This window comes from Pithys albifrons, chromosome 5, assembly GCF_047495875.1.
Source record: "Pithys albifrons albifrons isolate INPA30051 chromosome 5, PitAlb_v1, whole genome shotgun sequence".
NCBI lineage: Eukaryota > Metazoa > Chordata > Aves > Passeriformes > Thamnophilidae > Pithys > Pithys albifrons.
The window spans coordinates 35,961,715-35,987,825 of record NC_092462.1 but is presented as its reverse complement, the minus strand read 5'-3'; the positions used below and the strand labels follow the sequence as shown (position 1 = coordinate 35,987,825).

The window sequence follows — 26,111 nt, the reverse complement described above, 5'->3', positions numbered from 1 at the left end:
ATCATTAGACTTCTATAAGCTCTTTACAAATGCTTCTTGAAAACAAGGTGTGGGCAAACATGACAAGTTGTTCTGTCTCTGTCTTTCTGTCTGCCATGAGATAAAGTACAAGTGAAGTCAAACAAGTATGTGGTATGAAAGCCATTCAATAAATTGCTTAAGCAAAAACAAGACCAAGTTGCATCAGTGTTGACTATCAATGAGGACAGAGAAGTAATACCACCTGTGAAAAATTATATAGGTCTTCCTCTTTCCTCAGGTAGCACTATCATTCATACATGCATTATTATCACACATAGTCAGGCATTTCCCCCTGTTGGCTTTCCATATTTGTATTGGACTATTGCAGGCTTTAATTTATTTTTTACATTATGTCAACAAAGAGCACATGTATAAGGCCATGTATATAATATTAAAACATGCTCATTTATGATTACATCATAGTTTTTTTCCCCCTACACTTTTAAATAGGTAAAATAAGAAAGAAAATATGCTCACTAGTACTCTGTCAGAAATAGGTAGAAATTAGCAGGTCTTCAACTAAATATTTTGCATTTTTCTGTAAATATTATACTTTGCATACAATAAATATTTATAAGATTTCTATTAAATCTTTTCAAAATTTGACCACCAGTCTGGGAGATAATGAATGGTATTATGCAAAAATGTCCAGCTTCTGAAAGAGGCAGGGAAAATTATTTCTCCTTTCCCTTGAATTTCTGAAAACAAAAATGAAAAATGTGATAATATTTTTATCTCTGCTTTCTTCTCACTCAAATTTAGTTTTGGAACTAAACCAAAAATCATATCAATAGTTTTCTGTGAAATTCAACATTTGGCTATTTACCAAATGTATGGATATTTTTAAAAATGCCCATCTTTTCTGTTTTGACAAGCTCTTTTGCTGCACTGTTTTGTGCCAGAGATACATCTCAAAACAATAGGGCCTTTCAAAAACCTTTGTTCAAGAAGTGTTTTGAAAAATATACAGAGTTAAGGAATCAATCCTTGTGTCATACCATAAGCAAACACTCTATTTCTCTTGGGAAATTACAATTTTATTTTGTTAGCATCAAATTGTAAAATGTCAAAACTTAGAGTTAACCATTTTAACTGAAAAATTCTCATGGCCTATAGTCTTTTCAAATAAATTTTGTATCAACTTATTGAAGGCAGGTATAACCCCAACAAATGATAACTACCTTTTAAGGGTTTTATCTGAACCAAACTTCCTGTCAGAAGTGATTTATCAGATTATAGTAAAATTTTGCACTTTTACTTCACCTAAGGGATGTTCTTTATTTGGACATTGTTACTTTTGCCTTCCATTATCAATGACACACAGCTGTGCCTGTCACACTCTGAGCTGAAAACATACTTCTCTCTTGATGATGCACCTATTATGAAGCACACCCTTAATGATAAAATATTTATTTTTCTGAAAACTGTCCAAGAAGGTACAGGAAGTTTGTATTAGAAAGTTTGAGGGCTGGATTGCCCTCAACATCACTTGATTGAAAATGGTGTCCAATACCCCTTCACTCCTGAACTCATCTGTGTGCCCCTCTGCAAAATCAACATCCTTTTGATGGAGAAGATTTGGCTGTATATGAGCTATGCAATTCAAAACAATATGAAGCAACATTCATTTTGTGTTGCAGGTCTTGATTATACCATTAAAATCAATCTATTGCTGTTACCCTTTTTCAAAAGTGTAAGCAACAATTCAGATACAGTAGATCCCGTCTTGTGAATTCATTACCATGTCGAAGAGGCTTTTCAATTGTACCTTGGTGGAAATGAAGGCTAGAGGCAGAAATGTATGTCATACTGTAACTAACCTTTCCCCCTCCTTTACGTTGAATTGCTGTAAGTGCACTAATGGAACTATGTAATTAAAGAAATACACAATGTATTGGAATGTCAGTTCCATTTGGTTCATGGGCACACTTGAAGAGGAGAACCTTTTATACCAAAGCAATCATAAAATGTGCTCTTATAATTAATGTACTATGAAAGGCAGAAATTAGTTTTTGGTATAGTCCCTGGAAATGGGTGGTATCATAAAGCATAGTGAATCAATGGTGCTGACCATTGTCATAACTTTCTGAAAATTAAAGCTTCTTTTGGTTTTCCAGATGTTTGCTTATGAGAACAATTCTGGTTTAAGCAATGAACTCCATGTACTTCAAGTTGTTCAGGAATCCCTTTTCCTCCCTACTCTTTCAGGTGATTTTGAAAAGTAAATTTTCCACTAGGTGCAAGAGTCACTGAAGTACCCCTGAAAAATACATATCTTATGCTCTGGTTAGCAAGGAGATGTTCCCAAAGCATGCCACTGCAATAAATGAAAGCTTAATAGCTGACTTAAAAGGATGCAGAATAAGACCTTCAAGTGTAATTTATTCATGAAGATCCATAAAGTAAAGACAGAGTGTTTGAGCTATTCTTTTAGAGCTGTGATAATGAAGGATTAGTAAATACCTTAAAGTTGGTAAGACTTCTGTCACTTTAGTCTATGATCATTAGATTAATAAGAATGTAATATGCCATGACAGCAGCTTCTTCTCAGATGCATGTACAAAATAACTCTCAGTTGTGAACAAGAAAGGATATAAATGGCATTTATAAATGTCCCAGACACTTCCTAGGACAGATCTAATTCAGAGAGATAAGTACTAAGGAAACATTTTTTTTTTTTCAAACTGCTTGTGGGTACAAGATTATCATGCATTTCCAGAAACAGCTTGTCCTCTGGTACTGGTAACTTTTCTTTGTAATTTTCCATATTTCCATCAGATATTTTCCAACTGATTTTTTTTGAGTGTGTAAAAACTAAATTACACTAGCGAAAAGACTTTCATTTGCAAAATCAGAAAATAAATACAGAATGGCTGTTGATTGTCCTCTCCTTGTTGTTCTTTCTGTTAGTTTCTTTTCTCTTTCAGTTCTTGTGTGGACTTAAAAATGAGCACCCCATATTCTACCATGTCCTCCTTCGCTTTCTCCCTCCCTCCCTGCCTGCCTGTCTTCCTTGCTTTCCTTTCCTTCCTTTGCTTACATCCTTGTTTTTCTTTCCTTTCTATCTTGTTAATGACTACATAAGACTAATAGGGAAGATACACTATTTAGCAACTGTCATACCATTGGAGGAAATCATTTAAAAACTCCTTTTTCTACATCTCAAGATATGTAAATTTATACTTTTTTTTTAGCAAGCAGGTGAATCTTCGTTATTCCTAAAATACTATGTAAGTCAATTAGGTGTTAGCTGATTAAATATTGCAAACACTATAGCAGGATATTAGGATGGGAGTCTCACTGTAGTGTCACCATAAAAGCACATGCAGTTAAATGCCTCCCTGACATCCGATCCCGTCAGATCTCGGAAGCTAAGCAGGGTCAGCCCCGGATTAGTACTTGGATGGGAGACCTCCTGGGAAATGCCGGGTGCTGTAGGTTCTAGTCCTGAGGACTTCAATGTCACTGTCCAAGCTCACTCGGCCATGGCAGATGAACCTCAGGACTTAAACAGTGGGGCCAGTTCTGCGCACGCTGAGCCTCACCTAAAATCCACTGCACAGGCTGGAAGGGCCACACCCACATGGGGACAGCCCTTCCCAAATCTTCGTTCGCGAAGCCGAGCCACACACACACACACCCTGAAATAGTTCTTCCTTTATGGTAGAAGCTTTGTTCTTTCAGTGTTTTATGCATCTTCTTAACTTTAAAGTAATCCCCTTGCAGTTAGGATCATAGAAGTGTAGAATGGTTTGGGTTGGAAGGGATTTAAAGATGGAGTTCCAATGCCCCCTCCGTGGGCAGAGCCTCATCGAACCTGGCCTCATCACCCATTTGCCTGTTTGCTTTCGACCAGGACCTAACAAACGGTTGTGTTTTTGAAGTCTGAGATGCTCACATGGGATAAAACCTTGCTAGCCATTTCTTGGATACCAAGGCACCTGAACGTCCCCAGAAGCCTTGTCCATGCCTCTTCATGCTTACTGAACCATTTCTGCTTGTCTTTTTATCCTCTTGTTTCTCAGAGAAAAAAGTAGGAAGTGTGGCATGTCCCCTGCAGTCTAACATTTCAGTTCTGCTGGAAGCTGATAAGAGGAAATATACTCTTTTAAGAACATAGAGTGGCAATAAGGTATCATGTCAGCAATAACAGAAGACATTGTCTTAATCTGGCTTTCAGCAAAATAGTTTATTTTAACTTGGCCTACCGAGAATGCAATGAGAGATTCTGTTTATCTGAAAAGATGTGTATATGTGTTCAAGCTTTCCTTCCACATTTTTGAGTGCCTGAATATAGAAATAATTATATTTTTTTATTTACTTGCTTTTAGTAGATAAAATAACAGAAAGAGGATGTTAAGAATGCATAAATTAGAGAACATAAACACACAAGGTAATGGGTGAAAGTTACTATGGAAACTTCAACTCAAAAAGTATTTGTTAATGTTAATATTACACTTATTCTTGCATCAACAGATATGCAATTAGATAACTTTGAAATACAACAGAAATGTCCTTAAAACAAGGGAGAGATTATTAAATGGCAGTATTAAAAACAAGCAAACTTTTTTTTCTATATAAACCATCAACATCACTATCTTTGTATATCACTGGCCAAAAAATTCAACTGAAAATCTGCGATTCATCATTTATTATTTTGGCTGCAAAGATGGGACAAAATAAGCTTAGCATAGATGAATATATCAACAAAGATAGATATCAAATAACAAAGTGTTGGTAGCAATTTTTTTCTGCACTGTTAGAAGTAGAAGGATATAAAATGATTGGTGAAAGATATTTTTTGTTTTAAAGAAATCAGCGTATCACCTAAAATCTACAGTAGGACAGGTTATGCTAATGGAGATGTCCTGTTACAGTTGCAATGGTAAAAGCATCAGATTCTTAGCTCAGTGCTGGGATTTTAACAAGCACAGAGAGACTCACAGGCAAATGAGTCAGCAAAAGGCCTGTTATGCTACTAAAAGAATATTTATAACATTGTACTATGTCACATTGAATGGAAAATAGTTGTTCAAGAGCATTCTGCTCTCAGAGCAAAACCTTAACAGGTACAGTTTCTGAGTAATTTCTTGGGACTCTGCACAGGAGAACTCTTGAATACTTTAGTACAAGTAAAAGAGTAGGAGAAAGACTTGCTGATTACTAAAAAGTGAATGGAAATTTAAGAAATTTCAAAAAATTTGAATCATATGCCCAGTTTTGCTTCTGTCTTTTTTTATAATATTTTTATTTGCCTCTCTTGTGACCCTCTAATGTTTTACTTGTTACAGAATATATCTGTAGTGTGAAAATCTGGTTCTGTCTGACTGTGTTTACTTGCTGGACTGTTTGGTGACTGCCTCCAGTATATGGAAGATGTTTCTTCCTCTCTTTGGTTTGCAGGCTACACAGTAGGTATGCAGTCAGTGCAATTGAGCTGCTGGATCAGAGAGTTAACAAAAAATCCACTTTGGCTTTTGATTGCCAGGCTGTAAAACAAGCCATCCTGAGTGTAGAAGAAGGCAATGGTCAAAATTACATAATTCAGATTTTAGTGTATTAGAAGATGCTAAATAGGAAGGTGTAACGAGCTGTGGAGGAGCATTCTCTGACAGCAAATGGATGGATCCTTGCACTTAAAGAGAAATGGAGATTAACTGTCAGAAAAGCAGTAAAACTAGAATGTAAAGGAGGGATCAAAACTGAAGGGAACAAAGAGTATTTTGCAAAGAATCTCAGACAGAAAAACTGATAAGAAGCTGTCAACAGAAACAAAAGAAATTACAACTATTCTTAGCCACCAGGTTACTGGATGTACTTTTTGCTAAGCTCAGCACTGCAAGGAAAGGTGTGTTTTGCATTCAAATATACTTGGGGAAAACTGAATGAATGAGTGCATGTTGACAAGATGGGATGCATTTTTAAGTGCAGAGAAAATTGAGGCACTGGAAAAAAAACAGTGTTTTTCTCAAGGAAACATACAAATTAAAATAGAACAGCAATGAGTATTTTATATTTGATTAAATAACTTTTTTTTAGAATCACATTTTATAATAGTTCTTATGTAGAGTCTTTTTGTACTACTGAGTACAGTGGGAATCTTTAACTACTGAGAGTGTTTTATGTCTGTCTCTTTCTTTTATTGTCTAAATTTAAACTATATATTTCTTTAAGAAATATGATATACATTTGTAGAGCTTAAAAACATCCTGCTTTGAGAAAATTATGAAGCCTTATATAGCAGGAGAACAGCTATACAATCCCCAAACCTGGTGAGATGCAGCAACACAAAGAGTTTATGATGCTCCATATTAATTGTTCCAAAATGTAGTAACTTGTAATACCCAAGTTATTGAGATGCTTGTGAACTTGCCTGAACAGCCAAATGCCATCCCCTGTGCACCTATTTGGCTGGCAGGGTTGCCTCCCCACTTTCTGTGCAGAGGAGACATAGACAAACAGCAGAATATGGATGTGAACCCATTTCTTAAGAAAATGAGAAGAGTAATTGGCTCTGTAGTAGTAGTGCTAAATAAAGAAGCCGTAGTGGACAACCCATGTTGTGCTTATGTGGAGGGCAGACTGGAAATAAACCTTCAACTTTCACAAGCTTTTGCTAGAAGATTGGTCTGTGAACAGCTTACACAGACACAAAATTGCAAGGCAAGGCATGAAAGTATTTACCTGTGTTTGCAGTCTATTTGAGTTCTCCTCACTTTCTCTGTTAAAGATGCCTCTTTGAAGAAATAATTTTTAAAAGGCTGTTGTTTTCCAGTAAGATTTCTGTATTTTATTTTAGTTTGTATGTAGACTTTTCAGGACAAAATGTCCTAGATTGGGGAAAATTGCAATTATTGAATATTTTGACTAGGTCTTTGGTAATAGTAGTTGAGTTTTACCCTGGAAAATTCCAGATGTCTTGGCTTTTCTTTCTCTTCCTTCCAAGAATTTGAAAGTTTCTGAAAGAATGCCTGTATTCAGCTGGATTAAATGGAAGTATTACTCAGCACCTTTACACGAGTCACATTTATTCCTGTGGAAAAGTGAATTTCTGCTGACCTACATTGCTCATCATACTTTTAAAATCTTTTATCTCTGCTGACTTTCTGAGAAAAAATTTTAATGAATTTCATTAATGTGTTCCAAATACCTTTGTGGAAACTACTGTATGATAAAATTAGTTTTTATGATATGATAAAAATGGATATGTTTTTATATAATAAAACCAGTTTTTATATGTGCAGATTTCCACATAATCTTTTTCCCAGAAGGAGGAAACTCCCAACTTGACTCCTTATTATCTATGCAAGTTTCTTTTTTTTTATTGCATATCTACTTAACAGCATTGGCCAATCTCTGTTGTGGAACTTTGTGTAGAACTGAGAAGCATACTTGATGGTGGGATTGTTGAATAATATCCAGACATATTGTTGGACAAGAAACATATTTCCATAACAGGAAGAGGATCTGCTTTACTCCTGAACAGAAGTACCTGAGCCCAAGTAGAATGTTAACCTTGGTATTTTAGTCAGGATATTTGCATCACCTCTTGCTGCCATAGCTAGCCCTCTCTTAGATTACCACACTAGGGATCAGGAATAATGTTTAAAATGCTTCTTAGCACAACATGTATTTTGCTTGCAGAGAAACTTTTTTTCTGGTGGTTTTTCTTGTCCAGTATACTTCAGGTACCCTTCTGTATATTAGTTACTGGATTGCGAAATAATTAACAAAACAACAAGAAAATTGAACTGATGATGTGAGTTTATGTAAGTAGCTGTACAAATTTTTTGAAGCGCCTTCTCCTTTTCTTTGGCTGCTTTTGTGGGTATTCTCTGTAGATTAAAATTTGACCATATAGTTTGAACATGAACTTTGGATCACCTTAATTCTTATAACATAACAAGAAATTTTCATTCTTCATTCACCATGAATCAATAATACATTTCCAAACTGTTTTAGGCAGAAGGGATAACTGAGTACCAGCTGAGCAGACATATTTACACTGGCCACATTGTCAGCAGGGGTAACCATAAAGAGCCAAAAAAGTCAAGATTCTGCAGCTTTGATTGCGTGTTCTGAAGAGCAGTAATTGGCTCATTCTTCTACTGTGCAGCTGTGGTGTTTTCATGTATTTTGAAGCAGCAATTATTAATCCAAATAACGGTTTGGGATAATTTCTTCTAAAACTCACAGTAATATTACTGCCAAAGTTAGAGAAAAAGAAAACAGTCTTTGCATAAAAAATTACTATTAATTTACTGAATTAAAAACTTAAAATTATCCAAGATGGAACAACCTGATCTAGTAATATGGAGACAAATGAGTAGTACTACCTTATCTGTTCAGGCCTGGACCTTCAGCAGTTTTGTAGAAGGAGGTGGTTTTCTTTAATAATATGCCTTGATATTTAGTGTTTGTAAAACAATTATGGTTGTATAATAATCTGCCCAAAGGAACAGAAAATCTCCAATGGAATTGATTCTGTTGAACAGAAATGGCAGGTGTTACTTTGCATTACAAGAGAAAAACATCACCTCCATTATTTTGGATCTGTAATGCTATTGCAATTACTTTCAGCATCATTACTGTAATTCTTTAAGTTATGTAATTAGTAGTTATGGAGGCCATTAAAGTAACTATTGATTCTATTGATTATTTTTAAAAGATTTTAAGTTGAGTGCAGCACATGTAATTGCAGATTTGTTTTATCTGGTGTTTCCTGTTCTTTTTTTCCTTTTACTAAATCATATTTTATTTTCCTTGTAACTTTCTTTTTCAGTTGTGAGGCTGTACAGAAAAAGACTTCTTGGAGAGAAACTTATTCTTTGGGATGCTGGAATGTTTTGACAAAACCAACATGGTAATTGGATTCACCCTCCCTCTCCTCTTCAGTGCTTGCCTGCCTTCTCTGCCACTGACAGCAAATTGCTCATCTGACTACCACATTCCCTTGTATTATGACCTCCTTTGTTCTAATCGAGTTCTTACCTTTTTCTTTCTTAGTTCTGTGCTTGTCTATCTGCAGTACCAGCTCTACATCCCTCAGATGTGTACAGGCAGAGAGGCTTGTCTTCTTTTTTATCTTGGTTAGGTCACCATTGGCTTAAGATATAATTCTACATTGTCCCCTCAGTCTAGACTAAAATGTGAGCGTGTCTGGTTGAGGGTCATTACATCACTTGCACATTTAGGAAGAACTGAAAGAGACTTTGTTTTACAGCTCTCCTAATAGTGCCACACAATTCTGAATCAAGAAAAGAGTACCTGATAAGGGGATATTCTGTAAGCTTTAATTTTGAGCCTTTGTTTCATGCAAAATGAGCTTAAACTACTCAGTTTTCAAACAAGCACTATTTCTGAAAGTTACCTGTTTTAAAATTTCATATTTCAGCAATAGTTTATGTCCTTTTCTTTATTGCCATATTTATTTCATAACCAAACTCTGTTTAATGATATTTTCTTTCCCTGATAATGTTTGAAATGCAGATATTTCTAAGTCTAGGCATATATTTGTAGTAAAGAAGATGACTTTTGCCCACTACTTTCACATTGGTCCAACCTCCTTTTAATTAAGGCACATTTTTTCCTGGTTCATCTCAATGAAAGACAGTAATTCAGTGTTAAATAAATACTTGTTTAGGTGTTGGTATAAGTATTAATCAACAAAACTTTTCTCTTAGTTATTGAACCAGAACATGAACATTCTGTCTAATTGAGCAACTTGAAATGATTAGCTTTCTCTGCCACAGAAATAAATCAGAATGTCTAAAGATTACTGGACATTCTGCAAACTTTCAGGTATTTGGACAAACTGAAATCCCTAAAGCAATATACTGAGTCTCCAAAAATATGTTCAGAAAATCCACTTAATTCAGTGGTTCTCACAGACTGTACTATATAACATGTAGGTGCCAGAGATGCTCAATCCAGAGTATTGCGTCATATCATCATATCATATCATATCATATAATATTGCATCATATCATATCATATCATATATCAACTTTTGTAATCTTGTTTATCTTCATAATAATGATCTAAACTTTGATCGGGTCTTCAAACTGGATTGTCCTTAATATTAAGAGAAAAAGATTAATTTTGTATTACATAATTTGTCTTCATGTCTCTAAACAGGTAGGCTGAAGTAAGAGACACTGTGGGACTGAACCATCATGTGAAAATAGATACAGAGAACAAAAACTTGTAATTACTCTTGGTTAACATGTGAAAAAGTCTCTGAACCTGTAGGAAACTTGGATTCCCCAGTCCAAATCTGCATCCTTATTATGAGTCCTAAGGAGATAATGAGGAGAACTTTGAAGATAATAGTATGGGATGGATTTCTTGTGAAGTCTTGTGATGGGAATTGATTAATGATCTGTCATCTCTGTGAATCAAAATTAGCATGAGTGCATTTGTGACCATCTACTTAATATTACTACAGAGCCTGACCTAATAGAATTGTTCAATGAGGGCTCAGAGAAAATGCAGGAATAATGAGATAATAACTAAAGTGTTGAAATACTAATGGATGATTAAAAAATAATATGGTAATTTGTAACAGTACAAAAAATATTTACATTTAAAGTTTTGAAATGCCTATATATATTTTGAAAAAACCCAAATCTGCTAAATTTGGCTTTAAATTTTAGGTTTTGCATTAATATATTTTAGACTAAACGTGTTAAAAATATTATTAGACCTGATCTTTGGAACAAGGATAATTTTCTAAATATGGGGTCTGCAATGCCAACATAACGCATTTCAAACCTGTTTTAAGGCTATTCAGTCTTTTTATTTTACAAATAATGCACAAATGTTAGGTGCTGATAGCAAAAGACATTTTTATTCCCCACTATTTTTAGCCCTGTCTTCATAGCAATTTGCTGTTATAGCAAAAGAACCACAATGGGGCAAATATTCAAAAAATGGTTAATGAAATGTGAAATGCCAGAAGGAATTTTATTGTCCCATTTGGAAACAGTACAAAAATAAGCAAATACACAAGTAACAATCTAGTACCTTTAGCAACAAAACTAGCACACTATCTAAATAGTGACAATCAATTCAGTGAACTTCTTTCTGCAATTAAAACTGCCATGCAAAAAGGAAAGTGATCGGGGATGAACACTTGCATCTAGGGATAGGCGTGCATTATTATTTTGTTCATAATTGTGATTGTCTTCAGAATATGAATTTATGAACAGTAACTTAAAAGCCTCTATGGCTGCTACCATCTTCTGCAAACAGATTTTATAGCACATTTCAGAAAAATAACAAGAAAGCAATTATTTATCTGGAGCCTTAAGAATCACTCTACTACTCAATATAGAGTATAGAGATTACAGGATGTGACAAAAATGATTTTTCATAACTGGTTTCCTATTTTATGGCATTATGATAACTATGCATCATATATAATGTTGCAGCCATTTTGTGGCTGAGATCAAATTAGCTACAGGCATAGATGAAGAGCCCAACCATTTTTCATGTATTTATTTTTGAATCTTTATAGCAATGAATATCATATCACAGAAGTGCTGAGAACCACGGGAGGGCTACACCCTGAAAAACATTGCCCAAGAGACTGTGGACAATACTTGGTAAGATGCTGGGCAAACTGGTTAACTCCTGAGTTGCTCATTTTGTGATCTCCAAGGAACCAACCTAAGCTTTTCTGTGATTCTTTGCTCTGAAGTGGAAAGGGAGTAGCTGAGCTATCCCTCTGCACATTCACAGAGTCAGCATGTGTATGTTTGCTGTAGTGCTCGACCTCAGAGAGAAGGATATATTTGTGGTGCCCCTACCTGCTGTTCTTCAGCTCCTCAAAGAGTAGATAGACGCATAGAATCATTTAGTTTGGAAAGACCTTCACAATCGCCATGTCCCACCATTAACCCAGCACTGCCAAGCCCACCACTAAGCCATGCCTCTAAGTTCCACATTTCTTTCAAATACCTCTAGGAATGATGATTCAACCACTTGCCAAGGCAGCCTGCTCCAGTGCTTGACAACCCTTTTGGTGAAGCAATTTTTCCTAATATCCAATCTAAATTTCCACTTGTGCCATTTGAAGTTGTTTTCTCTCACCCTATCACTTACTACCCGGGAAAAAAGGCAACAACCATCTCGTTATAACCATGTTTCAGGTAGATGTAGAGAGCGACAAGGTCTCCCCTCAGTCTCCTTTTCTCCAGGCCCAGATCCCTCGGCCTCTCCTCATAAGCCTTGTGCTCGGGACCCTAAATACCATATGCCACTTTGCCTTCATTTGCTTCAATACAAATAGTCCAAAAAACAGGCTAGTAAATGGTGGATGTTGAAAAATGAGTGATAAGTAAAGATAAGATAATAATATTTTTTTCAACCAGTCATTATCTGTCTGCAGTTTCATAATATAGACAATACTAAGCAGATGCTCTTCTCTAGTTTGCTCAGATGCGATTTTGGAAGTATAGAGTATGCCCTGGATACAGTATCATTATGCCTGTGAGATGGCATAGTATCTGGAACAAGTACAATCAAACTCCAGCAGGATGCCTTGTGTATGGGATTGAGATGCTTCTTGAAAAAGGCAGAGAGACAATTTGAGCTGTGGTATTTACAGATCAAATGTACTTGCACTGGGAATTTTATACTGTATTCTTGGCATGGAGATTGTCATGCCATTGAATTTTTCAGCTTTTAACACTAACAGCAGTTAAATTATTTTGTCTAGTGTAAGTGGAATTCAGAGAGCTATCATGATGTCTACTGAAGGGATGCAAGAGAGAAAGGGGTTAGATGACTCTCAGGCATGACCTGACCAAAGATCTTTTCTGCAACTGTTTCTCTCATCCTACCTGTATTAACTGGAGGTGCAGTTAGGAAGCCAAAACCTCACACCCTGGTGACGGCACTGGTCCCTACTGCCTTGGGATGAATCCTGAAAACGCGGCTAGTGATAAGTCTTTTAGTTCTTCTTGGTGTAAGTGAATGGATTAATGTGTCACTTTTACTCTCAGAGAGAATACAAAACTTTCACGTGCTACACTTCAACCTGCTAATTTGATTACCATGGTAAGCACGGAAAATTAAATTTGAGACACTTCAGTGAAGCCACAGGAGCTGGAAGGAGAAACTTTTGTCACCACTTTTGTTCTGACCACAAAAACAGAAAAAGAAACTTATAACCCTAATCCACTGACTGCACAGCTGGGAGAGGAAGACTTTCCCCAGAGACAGGACAGAGGCATAAAGTCCATCCCAAATGATGAAGGGTCCCCTCCAGAAGGAACAAGAAAAGTATATTCTTACCTCCCACGCTAAGAAGCAGATGATGAATTAAAATAAATGTAAATAAAAAGCAATAACCTTTTAGAAACACTGTAATTTCAAAAAATTGTTAGTCCCATAGTGTAACTAAACCAAGTGGGTAGATATATGCCTATTTAAATGAAAATTTTTTAAAAAATAATTTTATGGGCTATATTTTGCAATTTTATTCCGGAAGTAGAAACCCTGAAACACTGTGTAGTCAATGATTAGCCAAGGACAGTGCAGAACCCTAGAAGATAATGATTTGAAGAAAAATAACCCTCTGTGATAACAATACAGACTAGGTTGATTAGAGCTGGCCAACTTTGTCCTTTTAATAACATTAGGATAACAGGGATGCTCTTTCATATCTGCTGCTGCTCACCTGAAGGAGGAGACAAGGAGGTGATGTCCATTGTGGAAGAAGTCAGCAGAAATAAAATAAAAGATGTCCAGCCTATCATCAGTGTGTCAATAGCTGACTCTCAAGAGGTTTCTGGGGAGACAACTCCCATGTCTTGGCATAACACTTAAGCTGAGTGGACAAAAAGATTTCATTTTCTCTGTTCTCCTTAGCTGTGTTATCCGATAAACCTACCTTGGATTCAATTTAGGCCTGGTAGGATTATAGTACTGTGCCTCTGTGCTAAAGAATGTGGCAATTTGCCATTTTAATCTATGCCGTGTGTCTAAGTAATTCTTGCCTGCTCATCTGAACAACTTTTCACTGTATCTGAGCTGGGGAATAAGAAGGAAACAATGGGAAATGCAAACTGAACAGAAATTTCAGCTTTTGACTAATCTCCTCCTTCTTTCATCCCTTATTTTCCCATCTCAGTTTTACAACTTTACTTGCTCAAGTGTAACAAAACCTATATTTATTTTTTCTTTATATGAACTCCAGCAAAACATTGGAGATTCAGCTCTCAGAGCTAATCCATGGCTACATTTTTGTGTTTTCTCTCAACATATGGGCACAAACCTCTTTTGTCTCTTCAAGGACTGCTTTGTTTATGACATTATTCATTGTTTTAGATAAGTCCTTGGCTTCTGAAGTTGGCTCTTGTAGTGTTTGTGGCCTCTTAACAGACAAAGGCAGCAGCACTGCTTTTATCCTTTTGACTACTCGGTCTTTGTATTCTGAATGCATTTGTGAGATAGAACCTCAAAGAAAGGACCAAAATAGCTACGTTGCTTTCAAGCTCGAATAGTTGGCACCTGGGGGTGTACTTATTAAGGACTTACATGCTCCTTCCCAAGTCTTGTGTATTTACTTTCACTTAACTTAAAAAATATGAAGTTAAGGGTCAAAACCAATCCCAGCAACAAACAGAGAAAGGAGTCTTAAGGATCTTGTAAAACTTCACCAGAAAGTTAGGCGCAGCATTCTAATATAAAGATACAACTATAGTGAAGGATTGACCTTTATGAAGATATGTTTATTCTTCTGTTTATCTCTAGGACTGTCATAGCACCTTGACATCTTCTTACTTTTATAAAAGCTTAAGCCAAAGCCTAGATGATTACACAGATACCTAGAGGATGGTGCTCTGTTGCAGAAACACGCAGCTCTCCTTGTTCCCATACAGGTTAAAGGTAATAATGACTAATCACATACCTGTATAAACAGTGCAACTTTTTGGCCTTGCTGCTGATAAGGCCACCATTCTTCCAAAATTGCATGTTTGCAAACCTTTCCCAGTAATTTTAGCATTTAAGATGCAGTAAACCCAAGTTTTTATTACTACTTTCTCTCCTATCTAGACCCTGTAGTCACAGTCAGTGACACACTCACAAGCTTGTGCTAAACAACTAAATTATTGAAAAACTACTTTATTCCACTTCCAGAGTCATAGACCCTAAGCAGAATAAATTAGATCATGGTCATCTTGGGCTAATTCAAAGATCATATTTTGACTCAACAAATAGTTTCTTTGCCTATATTCACTCTCAAGTTTGTTCATATGTTTTTCATATTAATTCAAACCTTTCAAAGAACTGTTTATTGTGCATAACTTCCAAGTTTTTTAGATTAACTTACAAGCTGTCTGATCCTTTTGATGCTAGCCAAAGACCAGGTGATCTGCAACCACACAGTCTGATGTCCATTTCTGGGTGTACTGTGCCTGAGGAAGGAGGATGCAGAAGCCAGTTCCCATTCGTTGCATGACAAAAGGTGCTACTGTAACCCCATATGAATATAGGAAAGATACTGGTTCACTGATCTAAATTCCTGATTTAAAACTGCTCTGATAATGTTTCAGAGCAAGGTGATGAGGCAATTAATGGTCACAGACCTGCATTCAAACCCTGTAGATCTTGTGCAGCAAGTTGAACAGCAACGCTACGAGAAGTTTTCTTTTAGTTCAGAGGATTTCATTATGTTGGGCCAAGAGGCTGAAAAAAATGGCCTATACATCTTTTTGTGTTTTGTACTTAGGTGAAGTAAAATGTGATCTTACTTCTGAGAGCTTTTTTGGTGAAATGATGGATTGTAGATCCTACCAGAGACCCCATACCTTCAACATGGTCTTTTTAAGTTAAAGAGGGCATGCATCTGCTTTAATGTGATTGCAATGCGATGCATTAAGAAAAACAGTTTCATGGGTGATTGAGAAGTAATTAACACATGGCTACTCCAAAAACTCAAGTTAATAACAATTTGCTTGGTGGCAAATCCAAAGTAAGCAGGACAACCATCAATGCTGAGTGAACCTCTCTGTTATATCATAGCACACGAAGAGGCAGCAAATGTATTTTGTAATGTCTTACTCATTTTGATATTGGTGTAATTTATAGGCTACTATTTTACGGTTCTTAATATCAAATCACACATCAATATACAGCAGCAAAATCTGAAAATGACAAAATAAAATGCAAACAGCTGTGAGATATATTATAAAGATGACACAAATTGATGTGAAACAAATAATATTTACTACAGATATTTGCTAGAAAAATTTTTTCTGCATTGATTATTCACCCAGATACTTTATAGTATAGATTATAAAATAATATGTTTTCCAAACCAGAGACCTTCTGCTACTTCTGGGTTTTTCTTGGAAGATTTTCCTTCATGAAATTTACTTTAAATAAGGAAGGAGATAAAATCCTCTTATTAACTACTTGAATGAATTATAATGGGGATAGTCAAGGTTCTTTTGGTTTTCTTCTTTTCCTTTCCTATTCAGATGGGGAAAAATTTACTAAGATTTTTCCATTACTGCAAAGAAAGCTTCCACAAATTCTCCCTGCCCTCCTCATCAAAAACCCCAATGGAAAGAAGCAAATAAAAATTATTCATAACAGAGAAAGGAAAGAAGGATTTTAAGCAGAATGGAAATTCAACAATTTGACAATTGTATTTGTGAAAGGGTGTTGAGTGAGGTCATAAAGACTTAACTTGAATATAGTAGGCCATATGAGTGGCATTTTACTTAACCAGCAGTCTTGAAATAGTGGCCAGTCCTGACAAAATTTATGAATAGACCTCACTCAGTTCCATTTCTCTCTGGTTGTACCTTCACAAAACTTCCTTAATCACTGGAAATTTCACTTGTGGCACTGCTGCAATAAATTTTTGAAATTTTCAGTTAAATAAAGGCATTCTGTGAGTATTCTACTATGTCCTTAAAGGTTTGGTTTCTCAGTGAGGATAAGAAGAATTTGGAAAATATCAAAAAGTGTTATTGTGTTGGGGTTTTGTGGCCAGGTTTTGGTAGCAAGGGGGCTACAGAGGTGGTTTCTGTGCAAAGCTGCCAGAAGCTTCATCCCAACCCCAGCAGAGCCAAAGCCAGCCAGCTCCAGGACAGACCCACCAATGGCCAAGGTCAAATCAATCAGAAATGATTGTAATGCCTCTGGGATAACATATTTAAGAAGGAAAACCAGAAGTTACTCTGCAGATGTAATTGAGGCCAGAGAAGAGTGAGAACAAGTGAGAGGAACAACTCCGCAGACACCAAGGTCAGTGCAGAAGAAGGGGCAGGAGGTGCTCCAAGCACCAGAGCAGAGATTGCCCTGCAAGCCTGTGGTGCAGACCATGGTCAGGCAGCTGTGTTCCTGCAGCCCATGGAGGAGACCAACACCAGAGCAGGTGGATGTGCCCCAAAGAAGGCTGTGGACCCATGAGAAACTTTTGCTGGAGCAGGGTCCTGGTAGGGACCTGCAGACCTGTGGAGAGAGAAGCCCAAACTGGAGAAGGTTTCCTGTTAGAAATTGTGACCCTGTGGGGGACCCACATTGGAGCAGACTGTGCCTGAAGGACTGCACCCCATGGAAGACTGACCCACACTGGACTCACATGGGAGAGGTTTGTGGAGAACTGCCTCCCATGGGAAGGACCTCATGCTGGAGCAAGAGAAAGACTCCTTTCCCTGAGTAGTGGCAGAAACAACCCGTGATGAGCTGACCATAACTGCATTCCCTGACTCCCTGTGCTACTGGGAGCTCAGGAAGGAGGTCATCATCATCATGGCTAGGCTTCGCGAACGAAGATTTGAGAAGGGCACTACCCACGCTTGCTGCAAGCGTGCTGGTGGCTAAAAAGGCTGATACGAGATAGGCAGGTCCGGTCACAAAAGGCACAGCGGAACGTCTCCCTAGGTGACATTGGCAAGGAACGGTTCTTTCTGCATTGTCTTTTCTCCTCCAGACTGACTCTCCGTGCATTCTCAAAGGAAGCAGCAGCGTCGTGAACGGTGTGTCTCCATGAATCCCGATTGGAGGCCAGAGTGGACCATTGGTGGCAGTCAATATGGCCAAGGCTGAGGTGTTGTTTCAGGGAGTCCTTGTATCTCTTCTTCGGGGCTCCTCTCTTGCGGCAGCCGGTGGCGAGTTCACCATAGAGCACAATCTTTGGAAGGCGGTGATCCTCCATCCTGGAGACGTGCCCTGCCCAGCACAGCTGCGTTCTCATCAGCATGGCCTCGATACTGCTGACCCCTGCCTGCTCAAGAACAGACACATTGGTCACGTAATCAGACCAGTGGATGTTTAGGATTGAACGGAGGCAGCGCTGATGGAAGCGTTCGAGAAGCCGCAGGTGGTGGCGATAGGTGACCCAGGATTCAGACCCATATAAAAGAGTAGACAGTACATTGGCTCTGTAGACACTAATCTTTGTACTTTTCTTCAGGTGTTTATTAGACCAGACTCTTTTATGGAGTTTTCCAAAGGCTTTGTATGCCTTTGCTAGCCTGTTGTCTATTTCTTTGTCGATCTTACCATCTGAGGAAATGATACTTCCCAGATAGGTGAACTGCTGGACTGACTTAAGCTCTGAATTGCCTATGGTGATGTGAGGATGATGGAAGACTTCTTGAGGTGCAGGTTGGTAGAGAACTTCTGTCTTCTTCAGGCTGACTTCCAGCCCAAAGAGCTCAGCAGCCTCTGCCAAGCAGGATGTTAAGCGCTGCAGAGCTGCTTCTGTGTGAGCAACGAGGGCGGCATCATCAGCAAAAAGCAGCTTGCGGACAAGGTGATTCAGGGTCTTGGTGTGGGCCTTCAGTCGCCTTAGGTTGAATAGGCTTCCATCGGTACGATATCGGATGTAGATGCCGTTTTCTTCATCGAGGTCTGCTGTGGCTCTTTGAAGCATCATGCTGCAGAAGATTGTGAATAGAGTTGGTGCAAGAACGCAACCTTGTTTCACACCATTAGTTATTGGAAAGGGCTCAGAGAGTGCATCGCCATATCTGACTTGTCCACGCTGATCCTCATGTAGCAGAATGATCATTTTGAGGAACTTGGGGGGACATCCTAAACGTTCCAAGATCTGCCACAGGCCTTTTCTGCTCACAGTGTCGAAAGCTTTGGTGAGGTCAACGAAGGTTACATAGAGACCTTTGTTCTGTTCCCTACTCTTCTCTTGCAGTTGTCTGAGAACGAATACCATGTCTGTGGTGCTCCTATTGGCTCTGAAACCACACTGGCTTTCAGGTAGAAGATCTTCTGCAATAGTGGGTACTAATCTGTTCAGAAGTATTCTTGCAAGGATTTTACCAGCAATGGAGAGCAAAGTAATACCTCGGTAATTTGAGCAGTCTGATTTTTCTCCTTTCTTCTTGTACAGGGTGATGATGACTGCATCATGAAGATCTGGTGGTAGTTCCCCTTGTTCCCAGCAACGCACAACAAGCTCGTGGAATTTGACATGGAGTGCTTGACCTCCATGCTTCCAGATTTCAGGTGGAATTCCATCGACCCCAGCTGCCTTGCCAGTTTTCACCTGTTGTATGGCCTTGAGTATCTCTCCCATAGTAGGGGCTGCATCCAATTCATGTTTCACCAGTTGTTGTGTAATGTGCTGAATTGCTGAGCCTTGGACTACACGGTTGGCACTGAAGAGAGTCTGAAAGTGCTCAGACCATCGGTTCAGGATGGAGGTTTTATCTGTCAGAAGCATTTGACCATCTGCACTGAGTAGGGGGCTTTGAACCTGGTGTGTGGGTCCGTACACTGCTTTCAGGGCCTCATAGAATCCTCTTTGGTCACCCAAATCTGCGCATAGTTGTATCTTTTCTGCTAGGTCGAGCCACCATTTGTTCTGGATGTCTCGAAGTTTCTGTTGGAGCTTACTGCATGCAAGACGAAAGGCGGCTTTTTTTATATGGCAAGATGGCTGAGCAAGGTGTGCTTGGTGAGCAGTTCTCTTCTTCTTCAGCAATTCCTGGATCTCTTGATTGTTCTCATCAAACCAGTCTTTGTTTTTCTTGGAGGAGAACCCTAGGGACTCTTCAGAGCACTGCAGGATGCAACTTTTAATATGTTGCCAAAGCGCTTCGGGAGAGGGATTTATGGGATTATCTTTTAAGTCTAGTTTGAAGGTTGCCCTGGAAGCTGTCTCTCACTGTGGCTGTTTGAAGATTGCTGACTTGGAGCCTCCTCCTCGGAATGCCGCCTCTCTTAGGTTTGGGCTTGAAGTGGAGGTTGAGTTTGCAGCACACAAGGTGGTGGTCTGTTTGACATTCTGCACTCAGCATCACTCGAATATGACGGACATCACTGACATTTCTCTGTTGTACTAAGATATAGTCAAGGAGGTGCCAGTGCTTGGATCGAGGATGGATCCAGGTTGTCTTCAGGCTGTCTTTCTGTTGAAAGATAGTGTTGGTGATGGTGAGCTGCCGTTCTGCACAAAACTCTAGCAGGAGGCGTCCATTGTCGTTGCAGTTTCCAACGCCATGCTTGCCCAGGACTCCTTTCCAGGCTTCAGAATTCTTACCTACTCTGGCATTGAAGTCACCAAGGATTATGATCTTATTATCTGCAGGAACATTTTGGGTGAGGTGGCGCAGGTCTGTGTAGAATTTGTCTTTTTCCGCTGGGTCAGCTTGGAGAGTTGGGGCATATATGCTAAAGAGAACAACATGTTGCTTGTTGTTTAGAGGGAGGCGTAAGGACATAATGCGATCGGAATGACCTGTCGGCAGATTTTCAAGTTTGGAGACAATGGAGTTTTTAAACATGAAGCCAACTCCTGAAAGGTGTCTTTCGGTTTTGGGTTTGCCTGACCAGTAGAGTGTGTAGCCAGCACCATGTTCTTTAAGGCTGCCTTCCTCATGAAGACAAACTTCACTGAGAGCAGCAATGTCAATGTTGAGCCGTGACAGTTCGTGGGCAATTAGAGCAGAACGACGCTCAGGACATCCACTATCCCCAGTATCAAGCATGGTTCTGATGTTCCAACATGCGAGTGTTAGTTTGAGCACACCTTTGCAGGCAGGTGTATGCCTTTGAAATCTCTTTGTTTTTGTTTGACCGCATGGAAGATGCCGGTTGGCCGCGGTTATCCAACCGGGTGTGGAGATGAGCTTTGTTTAAGCCACCTTTGCTAGGCCCCTCTCCGTGTGGAGCAAGCAGTGCTGTCCCTAGAAAAGGCTGCTTGGTCATTTCAGGATCCTGCCGCAAGAGACTGTCATCTCCGGGGTCAAGTCTCTAATGATCCATATCCTGAACTGCCTGCATGCAGGGTTGGGTCTGCGGCTTCCAGTTGCTTCCTATCACCTGCCGTTTTCAACCCTCACCTGTCGCTACAGGGCTTTGCAATGTGGGTGAACCCTTCAAGCCTGTGCAATGGATTTTTTAGGTGAGGCACAGCGTGCGCAGAACTGGCCCCACCCTTTACTCCTAAGGTTCATCTGCCACGGCCTAGCGAGCTTGGACGGTGACAGCGAATACCTCAGGACGTAGGTTTGGTTAGAGTATCCTTCTCTTAGATGGATGGCCTTACAGGGCTAAATGAGCTCCATCTGCCCGGGTTTGGGGTTGGAGTTGTCCTTCTCCTAGGATGGTTGCCAGATGGCTAGCGAGCCCATCCTGCCCGTGGACACACTTTGTCTGACCCTTCAGCTGAGACCTGTCTGGCATGGGAGACCCTACCGGCGGCACAAACCACCTCCAGCATAGCTCTCAACCTCATGAGGGCACGCAAGCTTCTCCCCCGTGACAAGGAGGTGTCCCCGGAGAAGTCAGGAAGGAGGTAGGGGAGGGAGAAAGTATTTTTAATATTCATTTTACTTCTCATTATCCTGCTCTTATTTTGTTAGTAATAAATTCAATTAATAACCCTAAGCTGAGTCTGTTTTGCCCATGACAGTATTTGGCGAGTGGTCTTTCAAAGTCCATATCTCAACTCAAAGGTCCTTCATAATATTTTTCTCTCTCCTGTCCGGTTGTGGAGGAGAGTGAAAGCGTGGCTTTGGTGTGTGCCTGGTGTCCAACTAGGGTCAACTCTATACCGTTGCCTAGAATTTTTGACTGGGACAAAAAACTAAACAGCATTGATTTGTTATCTGCTCAGAGTATGTAAAATTTCTCAACTGTAAAAATCTTTCTTTGTAATTCCCTTTGAATCTCCACTTTTGCATTTTGTTCTATAAGAAATCTACAAGTACTGTAGCCCAGAAAAAATATTTTTCAACCTGTAAATTGTTAGGAGGTTTCTGAATGCAAGAACCAGAATAGAAAAAAAATCCCTTTTTTTTTTTTTTTTTTTGTGTGTGTGTGTAGGGTTTTTTGTTTGGTTGGTTTTGAGTTTGTTTTAGAAAATAAAGTACAATTTTCTTAATGTATCTAGTATTTACTTGAATTTGCTATGTGACTGGAGCTAAATTTATTGCGTGTTACACTCTGAAGATTGCACACAGGATCATATTGGCTCTTTATGGCTGTAGGTCTTGCTGGATTACTTCAGTGGCGGCTATTTCTACCTGAAGACGCATGTATTTTTTTCAAACTTGTTCTACCAGTTTCAGCTTTTGCATCTTAAACAAGTCCAGTAGCTATGACAAGGGAAGAAATTGCATCTCATCAGGATGAAGTGCTGGTGAGTTTTCTTCATAATTTAGATGCTTTTCATTAAAGGCTGGCCTTCCTCTTAACGGTGTTCCCTTTCTCCAACTATGGAAATGTGGCAATGCATAGAAAAAGAGCAGAAGGTACTTAACCAGCTGAAAATGTAGTCCCTCTGTTAATACTACTAATTCAGCTTTTGATTTACTTCACAAGCAAAATTACATCTTAGCTAAGGTAAATAAAATGGGGATATTAGACAGCAACCTAAATCTGAGAAGATCAAAAAACATGGCGAACTTGTTTTCCTAAAATCCACATGCACGCATTTCTGATGTTAACATGGTTCTTTATAGTCTGCAGGAACTGAGTCTCACATAATGTTGTGCTGTGACAAGCATTTTCAAACTGTTATGTTCTTATGCAGCAGTATGTAGAGTGCTTTCTGTGACACTTTTATAGATACCTTACTAGTACTTCATACCTAGTTTCTCAGTGTTAAACTGTTATTCAGCTGATAGCTCTTGATTTTTTCAATTTTATTTAGCAAAGCTTATAGAAAAATAAAAGAAAAATTCTAATACAAATCAATAAAGATGGATTGCTGAATATTAGACAAGCACATTCTTCTGCTCTAGCAGGAGTAGCCAAACTGAAGAGCTGTCTCATCCCCTCATTAGATTGAGGCTGTATTGATGCCTTATTACTGCTAATTAAGTATTTTTAAAGTTTCACATAGGTTGGAGCTTTAGACTACAAATGAATGAAAACTTGCATGATTCAATGTGTCCAAACAATACTATGAACAGATATTACTAACTCTTTACATTATCAATTCATTTTAGACAGTCTCCTGAAGAGCTATGGCTCAGAATTTATAAATGCCTCATTATATCTTTGCAAATTAATTCACAGACAAGGTTAATAAGTCCCGAGTAAATAAATAACAGAACAACTTTACTATTTAGCTGAGTTTTTTAACTTACATTCCTGCCTGCACGTATGTCTTCTCAGCTAACAAATAAAAAACTTATAGGATATTCCTTATTCCATATACCTTTTAAATATGTTAAGAAATTAGTTTATTTGCAAGAGAAACAGTTCTACTATCACATTCCTAACATTCAACAGCAAAGTACTGATTCAGTATTGTCTCTGTAAAAAGACCGAACACAAATAAAAATTCATGTCAGATTCTCTGTAATACAACTTCTGGGAAAGAAGTTCTTTCTGTATTGCATTGAAGCTGTTATTTAATTGCACAGCAAGTCAGTTCATGGTGTTCTATGGCAGCTTCACATATGTGTTTAACAGAAAATATTGAAATAAACTCATTGGGACATTGTGTCTCGAAAATGATCAAGCACCAAAAGCAAGACTCTACTGTCTTTGCCAAGACAAAGAGAACCAGCTGTCTAAGAGTGACTCCTCTCATCCCTCCCAGGAGCTTCAACAGACATATAGAGGCCATATAGTGAACAGTATATCAAGGCCTTACAATCAATGACGGCAGAACGAGGAAATGTCAGGTGTTTGCAGCCTGGTCTCTACCCACAGTGCTAAGCATGACCATCACTTGTGCAGACACCGGCAAAGCCATCCTCACTGTGTCCAGCACCTGTGACAGGCAGCCAGAGTGGTGGTGAGTCTCCTCTACAACTTGTGTCCTTAAGTGTGGGGTAACCTCTGGCCTTTGCAGAGGGGCTCTTAGTGCTATTCTGCATCACTGTTCACCAGCTTGAATGTAAAGCTGGAACAGGAAACCATGGGAACGTTTAGATCACAGCTTGCAGTCAATAAGCTTGATCAGAACACATGTGAATCCAAGTATCTTAAAAACTGCTATGACTTTCGCTATGTGATGTTAGAAATATTCTGAATAAGAGTGCACACTGTCGATTGCTTTAGTACATGTTGAGAATAATATGTCAAACCTTGGTACATAACCAAGGTTTAGTTTAAAGCAGGCAGAAATTAGATCAGTGCCATTGATTATATTCCTACCAATACAAGTGAAAAGAGTCTAGTCTGTCATGTACTGAAGCAGCCCTTTTAATTGATTAGTATAATGTGATTGATTTAATAATATTTACAATCAGTATTGTTTTCTATCAGCCTCTAATGTGAAGCTCAGTGTGCCTAGTATCTAGATTCTCTTATTTATTAATGTCAGATTTCATGTTGTTGCACTGTTATGCTCTGGCACTCAAGAACAGTAAGTAATCAGAGTTTTACTCTTAGATTTCTCCTGGCAAAGCAGGAGCAGTACATGGGGGATGGTGAATGCCTTCAAATACATCTCACCTGAAAGCAAGTGGCAGCATTTTTGCAATCTGATTGAGTTTGACACAGGTGGAACCAGTGGGGGTTGCCGTTTGCAGTGACTAATACTCAGTATTCACTCCCTGTGCTTTTCCACTCCCCTGGGTGCCCAGCTGAGATATTAAGAAGTAATCTCTGGGCAATTGCCAGAGAGGATATAGTTTGTTTCCTGGAGATCAATATCCTTGGATGGAGGGACTGTGTTAGTGGTTCAGTACTTCTACATGAACACAATTAATTACATAGGTGAGCCCTGTGTTTAGACACTTTCATCCTTGATCTGCCTAACAGCCTTGCTGTTAAGGATTATCCTCCATCCTCACTGACTAATTTGATAACAGACTTTATTTGTGTCCTTTGAGATAAAGATGAGAGACAGAGTTGTCTATCAGCATTCTGAATTCTGTCTAAAAAAAAAAAAAAGCCTTTCTAACCTAAACTGCATTATGAAGGATACAAAGGAAGCCCCCACCAGAAGTGTTCTAATCAAAGAACACCCCTGGTGCTACTGAGGACAGAAATTGTGATGAGCTCTGTTCTGCTCTAAGTTCCTAATTGACTGTTTCTAAAGGAATCTTAAAGGTTTATGGCAAATGCTAAACAGCATCTGTTTTCTAATTGTGTCTCCCATTATGTAGTCCTCACAAATATCTCTTTAGAATAATAAGCTGGAAATACTTTCAGTTAAAAGCAGTGCAGATCAGAAGCAACTGTGTTAATGGAAGAGGATAGGACTTAAGCTCAGAAAAGCCATGAAATTTATGGATGAGTTTTAATAAATCTCTCTCTATGGTTCTTTTATATGTTGGTATTTCAATAGCTTGTTTTATGGCATGAGAAGCTGACATGCTGTTGTGAGCATCCGATGATGAATCTCTGCTTATTAGCACACAAAGAAAGAAGTAATTACAGCATCAATACTGAGTTTTATGTCATTAAATCACTGTTTGAACCTAAGCATAATTTACATTTAAAAATATGATTACCAAATCATCATTCATGATCATCTTGATAAGTTAGGAAAATCACTGGGAACAAGACATTCTTCTGGAGAGAATTTGGCCATTTGTGCCAAATTTTCAGGTGGACAAGAGCCCCTGTATGTACATGTACATGCTTCTTTGTCTACATTTTTATTATCTTTCATTTTCCTTAGCCAATGTGCTGGCTTGTGT

General features: G+C 38.6%; 1 pseudogene; it reads left to right on the top strand.

Moving 5' to 3' along the window:
* The first annotated feature begins 3,342 nt into the window (after positions 1-3,342).
* Positions 3,343-3,462, top strand: LOC139672670 (5S ribosomal RNA; annotated as a pseudogene).
* Positions 3,463-26,111: the final 22,649 nt, after the last annotated feature.